At 37.5% G+C, this 20,108-nt stretch overlaps 1 protein-coding gene across 1 annotated transcript in view; it reads left to right on the forward strand.

Moving 5' to 3' along the window:
- EEFSEC (eukaryotic elongation factor, selenocysteine-tRNA specific) overlaps window positions 1-20,108 on the forward strand; it is a 177,016-nt gene that overhangs the window by 16,454 nt on the left and 140,454 nt on the right. The gene's annotated exons all lie outside the window — the stretch shown is intronic.

Genomic DNA, 20,108 nt, shown 5'->3' on the forward strand with positions numbered 1-20,108 from the left:
TTTGACTCCTATGACAATCATTAAGGGTTGTACCACATGATTCTTGACAAATGTATCTTTTTCTTTTATGTACACTGAGAGCATCTGCACTAAGACAAATTCCTTGTGTGTCCAATCACACTTGGCCAATAAAGAATTCTATTCTATTCTATTCTATTCTATTCTATTCTATTCACCAGGAGACTATGAAAAATGGGAATAGAACTCCCTGGTTGGGTAATTTTGGAGCAGTCATACTCTCTCAGTCCAACCCAGAGGTGGGTTCTTCACAGTTTGCACTAGTTCCATAGAACTGATAGTAAACCAGTGGTGATATCACAGAGACAGTTCTGTTGGTTCCAGTCCATGGATGCCGCCATTTTTTTAAAAAAAAAAATTTGGGGGAAAATTGTTTCGCTGTTTTTTGCTTTTGTGCATGCGCAAAAGCTGAGTTTTCGGCATTGTGCATGCACACTATCTTTCAGCAGGATTTTCTTTGCTATTTTTGTGAAGTTTTGGCTCTGCGCATGTACATGCATGCATGCGCACAAAGTATGCTCATGTGGCACATAATGCACATGGAGCCACACAGCACAGGGGGAAGCAAAATGACAACAAGGTAATTTAGAACCCACCCATGGTCCAACCCATCTCCCAAGGTTTGCTGTGTGGAAAATAGAAGGAAGATGTACTGTATTAGATATGTTTGTTGCCTTAAGTTATTTATAAAAATAATAAAGACAGGATATTTTTTTAAACAAACAAACAAAAAAAGCGCCAAGGCTTCCAAGTTTCCTTTGGCAAAGAACAAGGATACATTTCTGGCTTGTAAACTTGCCATAGAAGGATCTTCTGGAGTTTAAGTGCCTTTTTAGGGCAGGGGATAAACAGGGCTAATCAACAAATTTATATCAGTATGCTATTTGTTCTAATAAATCAGAACTGTAAAGAAATGTGTAATAAAAACCGAATACAATAGTTATAAAAACAAAATATCCAAGAATAAATGGTGGATTTGGCTAACTCCACAACCACACAAAACACCCTAAACCAAAGCCTGGGGAAACAGTCAGTCTTTAAGGTTTTCTAGAATGCCAAGAGGTGGGAGCCATACAGATATCAGGGTAAATCTCATTCCAGATGGTGGGTGCTAAAACAAAGAAATCATGCTTCAGAGATCCTGACAGATGACAATGCTCTACTAAAGAATGTAGAGCATCCAAACCCTTACTGGATTGGACCTGCCAGGCTAATTCCACAAAAGATGGACAGTCTGCCAAATAACCAGGTCCTATCAACTTTAATCAGCAATTTGGTCCATACCTTGAAACATAGTGGTAACTGCAATATTTTTATGTTCTAAGGTGCCCAGATTTGGGCGGCAAATGAATTTCATAATAAATAAAATAAACAAACGATGGTAACTGGTACAGCTTGTGGAGCAGACATATAATGTCACATGAACATAGTATCACTTTCTGCCGTGCTGCTTTTTGAACCAATTAAAACTTCCAAGTGGTCTTCAAGGGCAGCACCAAAGAAAATGCAATGTCATATTTGAGCTGTGACACTAGGACACAAGTGACACCCTGAATAGCTTTATGATCTTGGAAAGGGTGCAATAGGTATATTAGATAAAGTTGTGCAAATACCTTCCTGGCCTGCTCATTGAGTACTTCCAGATTGCATACCACTTTTGAATGAAGTAATGCAACCCATCTAAGATTAAGAATGGAATATCTCCATATCTAAGTGCCTTCAATAGACATCTCCACTTGATGTAAGTCTGAGTTGGAAGTGATTCCTCCCCATTCAAACTTCTACAGCTTCCAGGGATTGGGATAGAACCCTTTTCCTTTCCCCAACCAACATCAACTGAAACTGGTCCTGAAGGAAGGAAGAGAACCACCATATATAACAGTGCCTCCTATCTCCAATCCCTGGAATTGATTCAGAAGAATACTGCAATCAATACTGGTAGTATCAAAAGCTGTTGAAATATCAAGGAATGCAAGGATGGATGCACCATCTCCATCCTAATTCCAACAGAGGACATCAACAAGCATATGATGTACCCACAGTGATGTATTGCTTCAAGTAACATGAGCATCAATGATGTACTGCAAGTTTAACAATGAAAGTTGGTATCTTAAAAGCCTGTCTATTATAATTTCGAAAGTTAGTAAACCATCATAAAAGCTAAGGCATGTAACAAAGAATTATATTAAATGATATTTTGATAAAAATTGATTGAAGGTCTTTGCACAACTTTATCTAATTTACCTATTGCAATTCCTAATCAAACCTGTGAAATGTAATCCAGTCTTAGGCGATATTTATTAATCTAGTTATGGACTTATCTTCTGAAGGTAGTATGGTATGTACAGAGGGTTGCCATCTTGACCTGACCTTAGTCAAGTAACTATTTATAACACTTCCCAAAAAGTTCCACTAACATCTCTAATCTCAACTAACTATTTTCGTCCATTGCTTTCCTCTTCTATTTTTTTTTCAACCTTACCAACCATACTGAACCTTACCAACTATACTTATTCACGCATGGACATAATATGTGAATTTCTTTCTGCTAATTATTGGCTCATGTGAAGAAGTCACTGTTTATTTGATCCAGAAGTGAATCTTGTGATATTGGTATTCTTTACATCTGTCACCAAATCCATAAGCCAAAGATACATTCCCTTTCTTGCTTTTTCTCAATGTCAGTAGCTCAATTTACAGCTACTTCCCACAGGAAAAAAGTTGCTTTAACTGATCCTTAAGTTCATTAAAATTCATGAACTTTGTAAATTTTTCATTTCCTTCCTCTCAAGGATTAATTTCTTCTTCTCCAGCATATGGTCCATCTTTATTCTTGAGTTTAGGAAAACACAACTATATGTTTGATTCCCATTTTCACCATCAAGTGTAAGTTTATTAATCATTTAGCAGACATTATCTTTCTCTTCTTGATATTTACCATAAACCCAGTTAGCATTTCCAGTAAACTTATGATTCCAGGTTCCTTCATTTCTCTACTTACTATTTATTTATTATTTTATTAATTGGGCTTATATGCCGCCCCTCTCTGTAGACTCCATAGACTCGTAGACTATTAGAGTCCACGGAAAGGGGTGGCATACAAATCCAATTAATAATAATAATATTAATAGCCGCAATTGAGACTGGCAACTTGGTTGTTAAGCAATTGTGCTTATGAATCCTACTTCAGATTTCCTTTTCTTTATAGATCTGCAAAAATTGAGAATGAGAAGTATGCCCATGAAGTTTTCATTAATATAATAACTGTGAACATTTGCTAAATGAGGTAGTTGCTAAATTAGGACTACTTGCCCATTAATACAACTACAGTGATACTTTATTTTGTATCTCTTAACAATTCAAAAAGCCTTCCTCCATGGCACCTATAAATGCTTACTGCAAACATGGATAATTACTGAGTTGTATTAATCAAGATGTACATGCTATCTTGAATTTTCAGTTTTGATGATCATGATAAAAGCGTATTACTTACGCAAGAGCCGGGGTGGTGCAGTGGTTAGAATGCAGTGCTGCAGACTACTTCAACTAACTGCTAGCTGTAGTTCAGCAGTTCAGATCTCACCACCGGTTGACTCAGCCTTCCATTTTTCTGAGGTGGGTAAAATGAGGATGGGATTTCTAAAAGAAGCATGGAAATTGTGAATGAAGAAAGATGTGTAGTACTATAACACTAATGCAAGCAGGAGAATTGTGAGAAGAAATCCTTTAATTCATTAATTATATGGCTTTAACTGGTTAGTGCAATGTAAACTTGTGTTAAAGTTCAATAAACTACTTTCTGGAAAAAAAGATTTTGAATGAAAATGAAAATTCCTGTTCAGTATGAGAGAAAAGTTACTGCTCACCATTTAAAACAATACTATCTACTGTGTTTCCCCAAAAATATATTTTTTTGAACCCATAAATAAGCCCTTGGCCTTTTTATCATGTACTTAAAAGCCCTATTAGGCTTATTATGTCTTATTTTGGGGGAAACACAGTATTTCCTTTTTAAATCTAGTCTAGGTATATAAAATATAGATCATTCCAATAAATTAGAATCAAAAAGTAATTGCAAAATTCTCATCACTGTTCTAGTTGTTAACACTGTTTCCCCCCCTCAATTTCTCTTAAATATCTTTGGTTTTGTGTTGGAGAAGGAAAGCCCTATTTGTCAGCTTTGGGAAGTAGTCCAGAAAGACCAGAATGGTCTTGTCTGACCATTGTCTAGGCTACAGCTCTTCCTTCTGTCAAGCAAGGTTATTCTCACAGCTATTTACATTGGACTATCCATGATCCAGGGGTGGGTTTTAACTTATCTCGCTGCCGGTTCTCTTTCTCTCATGCCCCATGTGTCTGTGTCACGTGGGTGCGCGTGCACAGTGTCAAAAATAAGATTGCGGCGCTCACGGATTGGCACCAAGAGAACCAGTTCTGTGATGTCACCACCAGTTTGCTAATGGTTCTAAAGAACTGGTTAGAACTGGTAGGGACCCACCTCTCCTGTGATCCAATTTTATCTCTTCTTTCAAGGTGTTGGCTTGTCTCGGTTAGCTAGGCTATGAAACCTTCGACAATACCGAGCAGAGAATTTTAACAGAGCGTGGATGTGTGATAAAGCCAAGACACAGAGTAAATACTTAAATAAGTATTATTTACATATAAACAAAATATAAACAATCCAGAATAAGCATGAAGCAAATACAGAATAATACGCACTGAGCAATTACAAGATTAGCACAAAGCAAAATACAATATAGATAATAAGCATGAAGCTAATATACAATATAGATAATAAGCACCAAGCTTATACACAACTCCCCCATCTCTCAGGCGAAAGTAAAGGAAGTGACTGAGCAAAATAATGAGCTTTTATAGCTTCAATGAGGAAGTGATGAAACAGCCTTGAATATTAACTCTTTAAGTACAAGTTAACCCTTTAAGTCAGGGGTCGACAAAGTTGTTCAGAATCTAGGAGCCAGCCAAAAAATTTAGGAGCCAGAATTTTTTTTAAGCAAACTTGGTTTTTTGCCGAGTCTCCACCTGACATCGCTTTCACCCCCTGTCTCCTCCTTCCTCTCTCATCTCTTTCCTTCCTCTCCCTCCCTTTCTCTCTTTCCTTTCTCTCCCTTTCTGTCTATCCTTTCTATCTCTCACCCCTTCTCCCTCTTTCATTCCCTTTCTCTCCCTCCCTTTCTCTCTCATTCCTTTCTCTCCCTCTTTCCTTCCTATCTCTCTTTCTTTTTCTCCCTCCTTCATATCTTCTTTCTCTCCCCCTTCCTCCCTCTTTCCTTTCTCCCCCTCCCTTTCTCTTCCTTTTTCTCTATCCTTTCTACTTCTTACTCTTTCTTTCTCTCCCTCCTTCATTCAATTTTCTCTCCCTCCCTTTCTCTCCCTTTCTCTCTCTTTCCTTTCTCTCCCTCCCTTTCTCTTCCTTTTTCTCTATCCTTTCTACTTCTTACTCTTTCTTTCTCTCCCTCCTTCATTCAATTTTCTCTCCCCCCCTTCCTCCCTCTTTCCTTTCTCTCCCTCCCTTTCTCTTCCTTTTTCTCTATCCTTTCTACTTCTTACTCTTTCTTTCTCTCCCTCCTTCATTCAATTTTCTCTCCCCCTCTTCCTCCCTCTTTCCTTTCTCCCCCTCCCTTTCTCTTCCTTTTTCTCTATCCTTTCTGCTTCTTACTCTTTCTTTCTCTCCCTCCTTCATTCAATTTTCTCTCCCTCCCTTACTCTCTCTTTCCTTTCTCTCCCTCCCTTGTTCTCCCCTGGGGCTGCCTGTGCCTGCCCTGCACCACCCAACACGGGACCCAGCAGGAGAGCGCCAGAAACCCCGGCATCGGGCAGGAGCGGAGAGGTCAGAGGCACCACAGCGCCCTGCCCAGGCGGCTCTAGGCGCCAGACAACATTTTCTAGGCGCCACTGGCGACCAGGCGCCTGGGTTTGTCGAACCTTGCTTTAAGTGCACATTAACTCTTTAAGTACAAGTTTACAATGGCAATCCCTAACAACCATGTACCCTGTACTAACACAAGGTATAAAAAGTCGCATGAAATGAGGGTGGATTTTATTTAGAAATGGGAGAACTCTTTTGCTTAATGACTATAGGCATTTCACCAATTAGAGCAGGATGTCAAACTTAATTTCATTGAGATCTTTATTAGGGTTGTATTTGACTTGGGGATGTGAGGGGGGGGGGCATTGCCAGGGTGGGTGTGGCCAGGGTGGGCATGACCAGCTCAACATCACTTGTGTGATGGCCTGGATAGGGCTGGCGGAGGGATGCCCCGAGCTCTGTTTTTGCTGGCAGAGGCACTACAGGCTAGTCCTTCGCTGTTTCCAGGGTGGCCCCATGGGCCAGATCTAAGCACCTCATGGGCCAGATCTGGCCCATGGGCCTTGAGTGTGACACCCCTGAGCTAGAGAATTTGCACTGAGAGAATCACAATCACCTAAAGTAGTTTGTTTACAGATAGTTGGGAATTTTTGAAAATATAAATGTGTTAATGGCTGGGTATTGGAAAGCTTTATTTATCTTGTCTTTAATTCAGGCTACTAGTTTGACAAAGAGATAGACTCAAGATACAGAAGGATCTTGACAGACTTGAACATTGGGCACTATCTAACAAAATTAAATTATGCTAGAAAAAATAATTATATAAGATTAGTGATGAAGGAGCTGAGCTGTTTTATAACTGGTATATTTATAGCCTGATTAGAAACTGATGTTGAATAAAATTGTGAAAAAAATAGATTTTTTTAAACAATGAATCAGCATTCTGCTGAAAATATCTTTATCCATGTGTATTTGATATAATTTACTATGTATAATATGGCCACAGTAGGCTACAGTATATTTTCATACAGATAACTTTTAGCAAAACTGGATCAAGATGTCTTTTATTAGCCAGCCAGCCTGCTTGCCAGCTAATCAATCATTCAACCAATTGCGTTTGGTTTCTACTGTATTCATTCAGGATATTTGCAATTTTATTTTAATTTAATCATTAAGACATCTAGAATCTAATAAAATCCAGCAAAGTGAAACACACAAATAAAGCAACTAATAGTTAGTCATAGGCACCACAGGCCTCATTGTTGATCATAAGTAGACCATAACCTACTACTAGATAGTAGACTATAACCTACTACTAGATAAAGTAGAAATATGTGGGTTAGGCAGCAACACCACCAGTTGGATTAAAAACTGGCTAATCAACCACACTCAACGTGTAGTGCTCAATGGAGCTGCATCTACATGGAGGAAAGTATGCAGTGTAGTACCCCAAGGCTCTGTTTTAGGCCCAGGACTCTTCAACATCTTCATCAATGACTTGGACAAGGGGATAGATGGAAAACCCATCAAATTTGCAGATGACACCAAACTGGCAGGAATAGCCAGCTCTCTAGAAGATAGACTCAAGATACAGAAGGATCTTGACAGGTTTGAACATTAGGCACTATCTAACAAAATGAAATTCAATGGTGAAAAAAGTAAGCTTCTACATTTAGGTAAGAAAAAAAAAGTACAGTACATGCGGTACCTTGCTCAACCGTAGTAACTGTGAGAGGAATCTTGGCGTCTTAGTGGACAACCTTTAAATATGAGTCAGCAATGTGCAGCAGCTGCCAAAAAAGCCAACACAGTTCTATGTTACATTAACAGAGGGATAGACTCAAGATCACGTGAAGTGTTAATAACACTTTATAATGGCTTGGTAAGGCCACATTTGGAATACTGCATTTAGTTTTGGTCGGCATGATGTAAAAAGGATGTTGAGTCTCTAGAAAGAGTGCAGAGAAGAGCAACAAAGATGATCAGGGGACTGGAGGCTAAAACATAGGAAGAACAGTTGCAGGAACTGGGTATGTCTAGTTTAATGAAAAGAAGGACCAGGTGAGACATGAGAGCAGTGTTCCAATATCTCAGGGGTTGCTACCAAGAAGAAGGAGTCAAACTATTCTCTAAAGTACTTAGGGTAGGACAAGAAACAATGGGTGAAAACAAATCAAGGAGAGAAGTAACTTTGAACGAAGGAGAAATTTCTTGACAGTTAGAACAATTAATCAGTGGAACAGCATGCCTCCAGAGGTTGTGAATGCTCCAAGACTGAAAGATTTTTAGAATATGTTGGATAACCATTTGTCTGAAGTAGTGTAGGGTCTCCTGCCCAAGCAGGGGGTTGGACTAAAAGACCTCCAAAGTTCCTTCCAACTCCATTGTTGTTGTTGTTGTTGTGATGATGATGATGATAAGAATCCAAAGAAGCCCCCAATTTACTTCTAAAATTAGCTCAACTTCTTTTGCTCCTAAACTCGGGCTAGTTTAATTTCCAGGGGTGGCTGTTCCAAAAACCTGGCACTGATTATAGGAAGGCAATTCCTGTGTGCTTTGGTCCCAGGTATGTCCAAAAGTAGGGAATCACCATTATTCTTTCATAATAAAATTGTTTGCAATAGATTTATATATACATATAAGTTTGTATTTACATTTTGCAATTAAAGGAAGAGGAGAAAAATGCTATCCCAGTTGTGTGCCTAGATCAATGATTTTAAACAATTCAGATGCTGGCATCTATACTTGCATGGAGAGCTGGGCAGCTAAATAAGAGGCAGAGACTAAAGAACAGGGGGAATGAGAAGTGGTATGTTCTGGGGGATTGTTTACTTAGTCATGAAAAAGAAATCTGAATAGCTGCCGATTGTGAGGGATGCTCATTGTTCATTGTCCAGCTTTTCTTTGCTGGCTGAGGAATTCTGGGAGTTAAAGTCCACAAGTCTTAAAGTTGCCAAGGTTGGAGACCCCTGGTATAAGGCAACCAGGATTTATGAAGCGGGCTTACTGAATACAGATGGCACAACCATTTGTCTATTGGGTTCTTCAATGTTACAAAGACATTAAAAAAGTCATCTATGGCCTTTCCTCCTGCTTATGACCACTGCAGCATTTCCTTGTGATCAAAATTTGGGTGCATGGCTACTGGCATGTATTTTTAAATGGTTACTGTATCCTGGAGTCACATAATCGCCATTAACGGCCATGTGATTTGCTTAACAACTGTGGTTAAAAAGGTAAAATTGTATGCGACTCAGTTAATGAACACATTGCTTAGGGAGGGATGTTCTGACCCCAACTTTGGTTGTAAGTCGAGAACTACCTGTAAGTGAATTGAGAAAGCAAAGAAGGGTTTGTTCTGCCTCCTATAGAAGCATTCTTATATCATCTGGTTTTCCTTTCGGTCCTTGAAGATTGATTGAAAGGTTAAAAAAGTGTAAAGAAAGTATCTTGTCCCTGAGTTATGCTGATCAAAATAATCTTAAACAGAGAAGTATTAACATCTGTATTTAAAAATGGAGAACAGAGGTTAGTATACGATCCTATCCAGAGCATTTAAGTAGTATTTTTTCAATGCTCTCTGTCTGTCAAATGTGCCTTTGGTAGGTAAAAATAATTTGATTAGTTTTCTTGTAGCCTAAGATCTTATCAGCTTTTACTATATCAGGGCAATTTTTCTGAATCTTTTTATCATGGGCTAGCGCCTTTTCCAGTTCAACCATGGTGGTTCATTTTACAAATTAGCAATGTCGTTTTGTAGCTTGGTAAGTTGCCAGTATAGCCTGTGGACTAATTATGCTCCCTTGTTGGTGGAAACTGTTGACCATTTGCAATGCCTGCTGACAATTGTCTGCCTGGTAGGCTGAGTTTTGTAACCTTGATTTGGAATGCATGTCTAATGTCTTCCACTCGGACCTTCAGTCTTGTTCATAAGGTTACATTTAATGGACTGTTTTAAAACTTTAATGTACAATTTTGTTGTACAAGGTAATTTACCACCCTGATTATATTGTCCTAGTACTAAGGAACAACAAAGTACAGACTTAAACTTCGTCCTAACCAATTTTTTACTGGTTTGCCCTGAAGCTTAATTGCAGCCAAACAATTAACAATTAACAAAAGTAACAATTGTGTTACTTTTTACACAATAATATTGGTATTAATTCTGTAATGATTTTTCGAACTCTGAAACTTTAAATATATTATGAAATGATAATGGGAGAAGAAAGTAATCAATCAATGTCATCTAATATGTAAGACAACTCAAGTTGCTTGTCTTATAGACTATTTTAGCAATATATAGCTATGCAAATTTAATCATAAACTATGTTTTGTTCCTGAAAAGATTCTATAAACTTAAGATTCCAAAGGATTCATTTATATAATGGTGGTTAGAGGGTTTTTAAAAAACATTATTTTACTTTAATTGAGTATGATTGTTTCATTGTACTATATGCATGTTTATTACTGCATCTGATTTTAATGTCTTAATTGCAGGGTTCATCCTTTTCTTCATTAAGCCCCCCCCCCCCCCCGAAATTGTAAAGATACAAAGAACATTATTATTATTATTGTAGTTAATTTTTATCGGATGTTTTCATTTGTTATTAAATTATTGGTGAATCTCTCTCTCTCTTTTAATTTCCTTTCCTCTTCATCATTTAAAATAACATGAAATTGAAAACATTTCTTCAAATTCAAGATTAGTTAAAATATGTTTTATTTTTTTCCTTTGGATGAACCAAACTTAAGAAATATGAAAGTAATAGGAATTCCAGTATGTTGCAGATGCATGAAATAATTTCTTAAAGACTATCCATAAGAGCATAACCTGATATTTTTGTAGATTATAAAATACTTATTAAATATTGAAGTATGATGGTCAATAACTTATTTGCCTTCATAAAATAATTATATGCATATTTTGCTTATAGGCATGCTTTTTTCCCTTTTTTTGCTTTATAAATGGATCTTAATGTCCTACATTTGTTGTTAGGGTGTCAGTACCTGAATTCTCTCCATTTTAATGAGAAGAGGTTGGCAAGTCAGAAGAGGTACCTGACTTGCATCATTAAACATTACGAGAGGGGAAATTAAGGCATTGGGTTGGCGTCATTTTTTTTTTCTTTTGTAAATCTTACTTTTGATGGAAAGGCAGCCCTGTCGCCAGTAAGTCCTGCCTGCATAGACTCTCCCCCCGCTGGTAAAACAATGAACACATTCAGGCACAACTCATGTTTTCAGTTATTAAAAAACAGAGCCGTCTGTCTCTGCCTGTGACTTTAATCTTTAAGCCTTTATTCCCTGTACCCCACCCCCTCTGTCTTTCCCCAACCTTTTGTTTGTGAAATGCGGAGCTACAGGATATGTGGGCCTTGAGCTTTTTTTCTTTTTCTTCCCCCTTCACTGTATTGTACATTCCTTCTGTAAGTACAGATGTTTATAACTATGAGTGATGTTATTCCAGGGTTGGTGATGGCGGGAGGAAGTTAGCAAACTTGCCTCTTAAGTGGCATTTAAATTTTTTTTTTCATTCTTATTTAAAAGATCTGTGAGAATTTTGTGGACCAGCTCGTTGGTACTCGGGACTGTTCACTTCATGAAACAAATCATTTAAAGTATTAAAAACGCGGACACTTTTCAGTGGAGACTGTGTGTGTGTCTATATATACATTATATATGTATATACACACACATACATACATACATACATACATACATACATACATACATACATACATACATACATATATATATATATATATAAAATTTTTTATGCTTTGGGCATTATCAGTTTTGTATGCCAGCAATAGTTCACATGTCCTTTAAAGTTGTGTTCTCAGGTTGGGAGATTTACAGTACTATGTGCTGCATGTAAAATTGAATTGAACTTTGAAAGTACAAATAATTTTATCTGAGAGACCATATTCCTTTCCAATAAACCATTCAACATTATTGTCAGCATTATCTGGACTTTGCTTCAATGTGTGGCCCAGAGCTTGACATCAATAATGAACAGCCACACATTTAAAAAAAAAATCTTATCTGTATCACCCGAGGAAACCTTTTTTTTTTAACAATCTCTCTTGATTTTTTTAAAAAATATATTGGATGCTTTGCACATATTTTTCTATTGTAAATGCTGTATGCCTATGATGAATGTATTTTTAATTGGAACATTAGAAAATAGATGCAAGGTATGCTTAGATGTGATTGTTGTGCTCCACTCGAATTGGTTTTAATGAGATTGCAACAAACAAGCAAACAAACAAACAAACCCATCCATCAATCCATCCATCCATGCCTGCGTACGTACATACATACATACATACATACATACATACATACATACATACATACAGCCTGTGTAGCAGAGGTGGGTTGCACTTACCAGAAAACCAGTGCACTGCATGTGCATCCTCTTCATTTGAACATGCCCATGTGTGCGCCCACACATGCGTCATGTGCGCGATTTTGCTTTCACACATGTGCGCTGAAATTTTGTGAGGGGATGCTTGTACACATGCATAGCCTAGAGAAAAGGAGGGGCAGAGGGGACATGATAGCTGCATACAGGTATATGAGGGGTTGCCACAGAGAGGAGGGGGCCACTCTATTCTCCAGAGCACCAGAGGGCCGGACGAGGAACAATGGCTGGAAGCTGAGCAAGGAGAGATTCAACCTAGAAGTAAGGAAGAACTTCCTGATGGTCAGAGCGATCAACCAGCCTGCGGAGGTTGTGAACTCCCCAACTCTGGACACTTTCAAGAGGAGATTGGACTGCCATTTGGCTGGGGTGCTTTAGGATTCCTGCTCAGGCAGGGGGTTGGACTTGATGACCTGCATGGTCCCTTTTAACTCTAACAATAAATGAATGAATGAATGAATGAATGAATGAATTTTTTGCCAAAATATCGCTTATGCGAGCGTCTCCTTGTGAGATTTTCCTCCTACACATGCGCAGAAAGCAACCCCCCCCCAAAAAAAATCAAGAAAAAAGATGGCACTGCCCAATGGACCGGGACTGGAATGGCCATGTGCAAATTGTTCAATCTGGTGGCCGCTACGGGTGTGGAGGTGCCTACCACACTGGTAGGAACCCACCACTGCTGTGTGGGTTGTATATCAAACTGTAGGCATAAGACAAATTGAACTTTTTCTGTGGAAAGGGAATAAAAGTTACACTTCTCATTGTTCATATTTCAAATAAAAATATCATACGACTGATAATATTGCCTGAACAAATATCATATATAAAATTAGGACTCTGATAAAATTGAGCTTGAAATTTCCTGCCATAATTATTTGCCATCAACATACTATGTGGCTTTCAGTGAAGTGTCTCCTGGATCCAATTCTAATAATGATGACATTATCAATCTATTGTAAAAGATTGATTTAAAAAGGACTACTTGAGATATAAATCTCAACTACTTTGGTTGATACACTTCTTCCCTTTGTTTGTATATGAGAAGACTGGAAAGTGAAAGCTTCCTCTTCTAATTTTTAGTAACTTGCTCCTTTCATTCATATCTGATGTAGAGAAATTGGTGTGTGCTCTATGTGTGGTAATTTAAGATGTTAGCATTTAAAAGCAATTTAGAATAAAATAAAAACAGTTTTTTTTATTGGGATGTTGTATAAGAATGGTGGCTTCCCTTTGAGGACAGTGGCAGTGGCGGTGGTGGGGGCCTGGCACATGGGCGTGACATTCCTGGTGCTGCTGCTCCTCGAAGGGAAGCCACCGGAGCCACCTCAGCAGTTGCCGCCAGGACCAGCTAACTCAGTAGCGCGCCTGCCTCGTCCCTGCCAAAGCAACGCTTTGCTGCTGGGTGAGGAGCAGAGCCTCCAGGAGCCCCTGGTGAGGATTCCCCAAGAGAGAGAGAGACGAAGGCAGAGAGACGAAAGCTAAAGTGAGAGTGGGGGAGTGAGCAACAATGTGTGTGGGGGAAGAGAAAAAATCCTATTTTGCGAATTTTCGTCTATTGCAGGTGGTCCTGGAATGGAACACCCGCGATAAATGAGGGATCGCTGTATTAGCAAGTCAACAGGGGCTGGGAACCAATTAAATCTATTTCCTTTATTTCTTATGGGGAAAATTGTTTTGGATACCGAACATTTCGGGTACCAACCAACTTTCCAGAATGGATTGTGGTCGTTAGCCGAGGTTCCACTGTATTAGGGAATAGCATTTAGAAGGATAGATAGAATTATTTTATTGGTCAAGTGTGCTTGGACACACAAGGAATTTGTCTTGTGCATATGCTCTCAGTTTACATAAAAGAAAATATAGATTTGTCAAGAATCATGTGGTACAACACTTAATGATTGTCATAGGGGTCAAATAAGCAATGAAGAAACAATCAATGTTAATAAAAATCTTAAGGATACAAGTAACAAGTTATAAGTGGGAGGAAATGGGTGATAGGAATGATGAGAAAAAACTAGTAGTAATAGTGCAGACTTAATAAATAGTTTGACAGTGTTGAGGGAATTATTTCTTTAGCAGAGTGATGGCGTTGGGGAAAAAACTGTTCTTGTGTCTAGTTGTCTTGGTGTGCAGTGCACAGTAGCGACGTTTTGAGGGTAGGAGTTGAAACAGTTTATGTCCAGGATGCGAGGGGTCAGTAAATATTTTCCCTGCCCTCTTTTTGACTTGTGCAGTATACAGGTCTTCAGTGGAAGGCAGGTTGGCAGCAATTGTTTTTTCTGCAGTTCTGATTATCCTCTGAAGTCTGTGTCTGTCTTGTTGGGTTGCAGAACCAAACCAGACAGTTATAGAGGTGCAGATGACAGACTCAATGATTCCTCGGAACTGAATTAGAAACTAAGAGGCTAGAAGCAAAGCAATCCAATGGGGCCTTACATAGCCAAGACTTAAATTCAGTATCAATTTCTCTCCCTTTGTAGATCTAACACAATATAATGCAAGACTTTCAAACTTAACTGTCACGAGTGCTGCATGAGAACTAGATTATTAGCCTGATGGCCCCAACACTGAAGTCTTTTCATGCAATGATACAAAAGACTTTAGTGAGTTAAAAAAATGAAGAAAACGAAGAATATACCATTATATATATAAAGACTGTTGCAGCACAGTTCTGAAATATCCGATTTTGACCACTTAGCTTGCCAAGCTTTTTAATTAACCAGAATGCAAGTATTTGGTTTCATCATAGGGTTAATCCTATCTATGGTGATATACTGTAATCTGGAAAATTCATCCCAACAAGACTTGCTTATCTTGCTTTTATTTTTCTTTCTTGATAAGCACAGAGATCCTGCTTGCTTTCTCCTTTCCATCTAAGAGCTCTTCAGGCCAGTTATGTCCTTATTTGTTTGGCTGCCTTCTCGTTCCCGCCTTTAGGCAGCCTCAACTTCCTAGTCCATCATTTTCACTTGCCAAGACACTCTCAACTGCATTGAGAGTTTTATACTACCTCTGAATCAGTGCTTATCATTGAGCAGTGGGGTAAGAGGCCTCAGGCACTGATTGTTGCAGATAGCCAACTGGTTGGGCTAAAGTTAGTTGTAACGCTGCTGGACACCTCCTCTTTCCAGACTAATAATGAACCCAGAATCCTAATATCTTGTAAAAGAACGGCTTACAGTTCAATTGTGGGGTAGATTCTGTATTATCAGATTATGCTAAATTTATTTAGAAGGTCCATTTATTACTATTGGGATCCCCTTAAAACCTTTTCATAGACACTTTTAGGGCATATAATACACTTCATTCAATATCTTATCCTGACATTATCTTGCTTTTGAACTCATAGTGATGTTGTGCGGTCTTTTAATGTAAGATCTTGGGACCACAATATTTTTCTTAGTTTATTTAGGATTCATTGCTTAGATATATTCAGTTCTATTTATCAGGGTGCTTTTATTACAAAACTTTATTTAATCAAAGCTTGTACCTGAAAATTAAAAATATAATATACCTTTTTCAAGGAGGAATTGAATACTCAGGATGATGGACTTGGATATTGCTTATGTGAAAGAATAGTCAATTTATCTTTATTAATTTGACCAGCATATTTGTAAAAGGTATTTCATTTTGAAGATTCAGGTTGTTTTGATAGTTGCATGGGTAAGTTATGTGTTGCTACTGCATTTTGGCTGGGGATATGTACATACATTTCAATAGCATTTTAACTGTAAATTCTAGTTACAATATTCTTTCATTAATATGGTTCACATATAGCATTAAACTATTTCTTACTAAAAGAAAGGTAAATAAAGTGTATCACCTTATATTTTTTACCATCATATTGCATATTGCTGTGCCTACAATATTCAAGTTGATTAAAATTATTTTCAATCATGAGCTTATGTTTCTTGTTATATTAATATCTCTCAACTTTATGACATCTGCAAATTTGATGGACACTTTTTCTATCCTCTTGTTTATACTGTTTATGAAAATCTTGAACATCACTAGACCCAAGACATAACCCTGGGGTGCACTACTGCATACTTTTGTATTAGACTAATGTTTGTAATATCTAGAAGTTCCTCTGTTTTCAGCTGTCTCATTTAATAGCATTTAATAGCTCTGAGTCTACGGAGAGGGGCGGCATACAAATCAAATAAATAAATAAATAAATAAATTTGTTTCAACTCTGATAGTCATCATGTTGGATTTCATATTTCATTTATGAAATTCAGCTATCATATATGAATGAAGCTACACAATTTAAATTAACAACTTTAAAATATTCTGTTGCATAAAATGAAAATATTAATTTAAACACAAAATCATTACAGTAGATACATCAAAGCAGAGTAAGCTGAGGAAGACACCTAGAATCCACTTAGAAACTATGTATTTCAACCAGAAAAAAATTTCTATTACAGTAATACTCTGATTTACACCTCTGAGCTGGTTGTACGAAATTGGTGATCTCTGGTTTAGTCTGGTACCCAAACCATTATACCATACTATAAATAGATTGACAGATGAGGAAGACGATAATGAGGTTTAAAGAATGTAGTGATTTCTGTGACACTTAAAGTGAGTCAATAGGGATTTATCATTGCAAATCAATCAGAAGTCATGGAATCTTAGTTTCATTCTTGTTTATTAAAAATTAAACCCCTTTTAGTCAAAACAAGATTTAGTGAGTTGGGTATACCGTCATTATACATTGCGTAAAGACACTGCAGAGAAGTCCTGTGTATTAAATACATAAAATAAGTTCCAACCATTTTTATAATTACTCTGAGTAATCTGTGTTGGTTTTTCAGAGGAAGCAAATGAGAAATTAAAGAGTGGCTTATTCCCTGTTGCTTATCCAGGACTTCTGTCCTTTATGGTTTAGTGACACCGTCCAGATGGAACAGCATTTCTTAAAATACTTATGGGATGTTGGAATCACATTGGGAATTCCTGTTTCTTTTTAAAATATTGTCTATCTAAAGCTCGGGTATCCGGTTCTGACACATGATTTGCATTGGTTTATAGAGGTTTTTTTCCTTTCTCTTGTATAGTTCGTGCACTTTTGGTCCTTTCTCTTTAATGTGGGATTGTGAAGGTTTGCATAGTCAGGAAAAAACTTCAGTGTTCACCCCGTCATTTCCCTAGAGATACCTACAAAAATCCTGAATTGCTTATAATTTCTCCCAAGGTGTTACTATATAAGAAGTGGAGAATAATTTACATGCTTCAGAGTAGGAATTTTAAAAAGCACCAAAAAAAAAGAAAAAAGTTAAGAGTGGGGTCACAGGAGGAAGTTTCATACTCACTGCATGAAACAGACAATATTTCCTGAAACAGGAGATACTAATCTCAAAGAATTTAAAATAAAATATTTATTTTATGATTTTTTTTTTTAAAAAGGCTAAGTGTGGAGGGGGAAAAGAGGAGAATAATCAGTCTTTTTATCCTAAGTGCAGATGAAATTGATTAAACCTTTTAAAACTCGCCTCAGTCCACCCGGTTTATTAATTGAAGAATTTCCTCTTCCCCAGAATGGGAAGTACATATTAAAACAGCTCTGTTCCCAAATAGCAGTGATACTTGAGAACAGCAGATCTTTCTCTTGTGGGCTAAGAGGAAATCCTAACATGGTAAAAATCACACAAGCACACAAACAAATGTGAACACACATCTGTGGACGCATGTATTTTAAATATATTTGAGGAAATGTTATTTAGTTTTCTAAAACATGGTAATTCATTATAGACTCTGGATCAACATTACTTTGTACTAAATTTATTTTTCTTTAATTCAGTGAAAGATGAGTTGGGCTGTTTCTGTTAAGTGACCCAAAGAATTAAACTTAACTGGCAGCAGTAGTTTAAAGAGACAAATAAAATGCCGTATTTGCTATTCTCTTATGACATGTGAAACCTCTTCACTCATTCTCATTTTGACCTTCTTCCTTTCCCCCCTCGTCTTGCTAAGTTTTTATTGTGTTTCAAGATCAAGGCCTCTACAGTTTTTGATATTGATAGATACTGATGGAATAGTATGATCATATGCCAAGCTCAAGGCACCTTTTCGGTTTGCTTTTTTATTTTTTAGGGGGCAAAAGTTCATAAGCTTTGAACTGAGTAGCTGAAAATTCATCTTTGGCTTTCCTATTCACTTATAAAAATACCTGAACACACAACTGTTTAAATTGTGTGCAGTAAGCTTATAGAATTATTAAGAGTTCTTGAATTATGAGAAATAAAATAAGTGTTATAAGAGACTGACTGTTAAAATGTATAGCCCACAGCGATCGTAAAAAAGTTTCAATTATGTATTGAAATAACGTAATTCTCTTATTTTTATTTAATGTTGATTAGGTAGTCTTTTAAATGAAATTTTTGATTTAAAAGTAAATTCCTGATTGACTCATTTTGCATAGAGAATTTTAAATATAAATATTTTGCCAGGCTTAGTGTTGCCATATTTTAATCCTACATAGCCTCATAAGCAAGTTATATGATAATTATGTTATATCACTTTTCTTGAAAAACATAGATACTGAGAAATCAGTGACCTTGTTTGGAGTTTCTTAGAAGCTTTTATATTTTTGAAACTCTTAAAGCATGCATCAGAAACCTATGGGCCAAAGATGAAACAAGCATATTTCCGCATTTAGAATAACAGAGTTGGAAGAGACCTTTGAGGTCTTCTAGTCCAACCCTCTGCTTAGGCAGGAAACAGTACACTATTTCAGACAAATGGTTATCCAACATCTTCTTAAAACTTCCAGTGTTGAAGCATTCACAACTTCTGGAAGCAAGTTGTTCCACTGATTAATTGTTCTAATTGTCAGGAAATTTCTCCTTAGTTCTATGTTGCTTTTCTCCTTGTTCAGTTTCCACTCATTGCATCTAGTTCTACCCTCTGGTGCTTTGGAGAATAGTTTGATTCCCTCTTGGAGGCAACCCCTTGAGATATTGGAACATTGCTATCATGTCTCCCCTAGTCCTTCTTTTCATTAAACTAGACATACCTATTTCCTGCAACTATAGCTACTTCTGTTCAGTTTTCTCAAAAGACACCTTACAAAATAATACTATAGAGGGATATAGCATTGCTTCCAGCTGTACGGATTCAGCTCCAGCGATCTTAGAAGCCGATGTCTTAGAAGAACTTGAAAGATTAAAGATAAATAAGGCAATGGGTCCAGATGGCATCCATCCCAGAGTTCTTAAAGAACTCAGATCTGTCATTGCTACCCCCCTGACTGATTTGTTTAACCAATCCCTGTTAACAGGAGATGTTCCTGAGGATTGGAGAATGGCCAGTGTTGTGCCTATCCACAAGAAGGGCAGTAGAGAAGAAGCTGGAAACTACAGGCCAGTTAGCTTGACATCAGTTGTAGTTAAAATGATGGAGACTCTACTCAAAAAGAGGATAAATCAGCATCTAAAAAACAATAACTTATTGGACCCAAATCAGCATGGCTTTACTGAAGGCAAATCGTGTCAGACTAATCTCATTGAGTTCTTTGACTATGTCACAAAGGTGTTGGATCAAGGTGGTGCCGTGGATATTGCCTATCTGGACTTCAGCAAAGCCTTTGATACGGTTCCACATAAAGAGCTGATAGATAAATTAGTGAAGATTGGACTTAATCCCTGGATAGTTCAGTGGATTTCAAGCTGGCTGAAGCATAGACATCAGAGAGTTATTGTTAATGGCGAGTATTCTGAGCAGAGACAGGTTACAAGCGGTGTGCCACAAGGGTCTGTTCTGGGTCCTATTCTTTTTAATATGTTTGTGAGTGACATAGGGGAAGGTTTGGTAGGGAAGGTTTGC

This window comes from Erythrolamprus reginae, chromosome 2 (genome assembly GCF_031021105.1).
Source record: "Erythrolamprus reginae isolate rEryReg1 chromosome 2, rEryReg1.hap1, whole genome shotgun sequence".
Classification (NCBI taxonomy): Eukaryota; Metazoa; Chordata; class Lepidosauria; order Squamata; family Dipsadidae; genus Erythrolamprus; species Erythrolamprus reginae.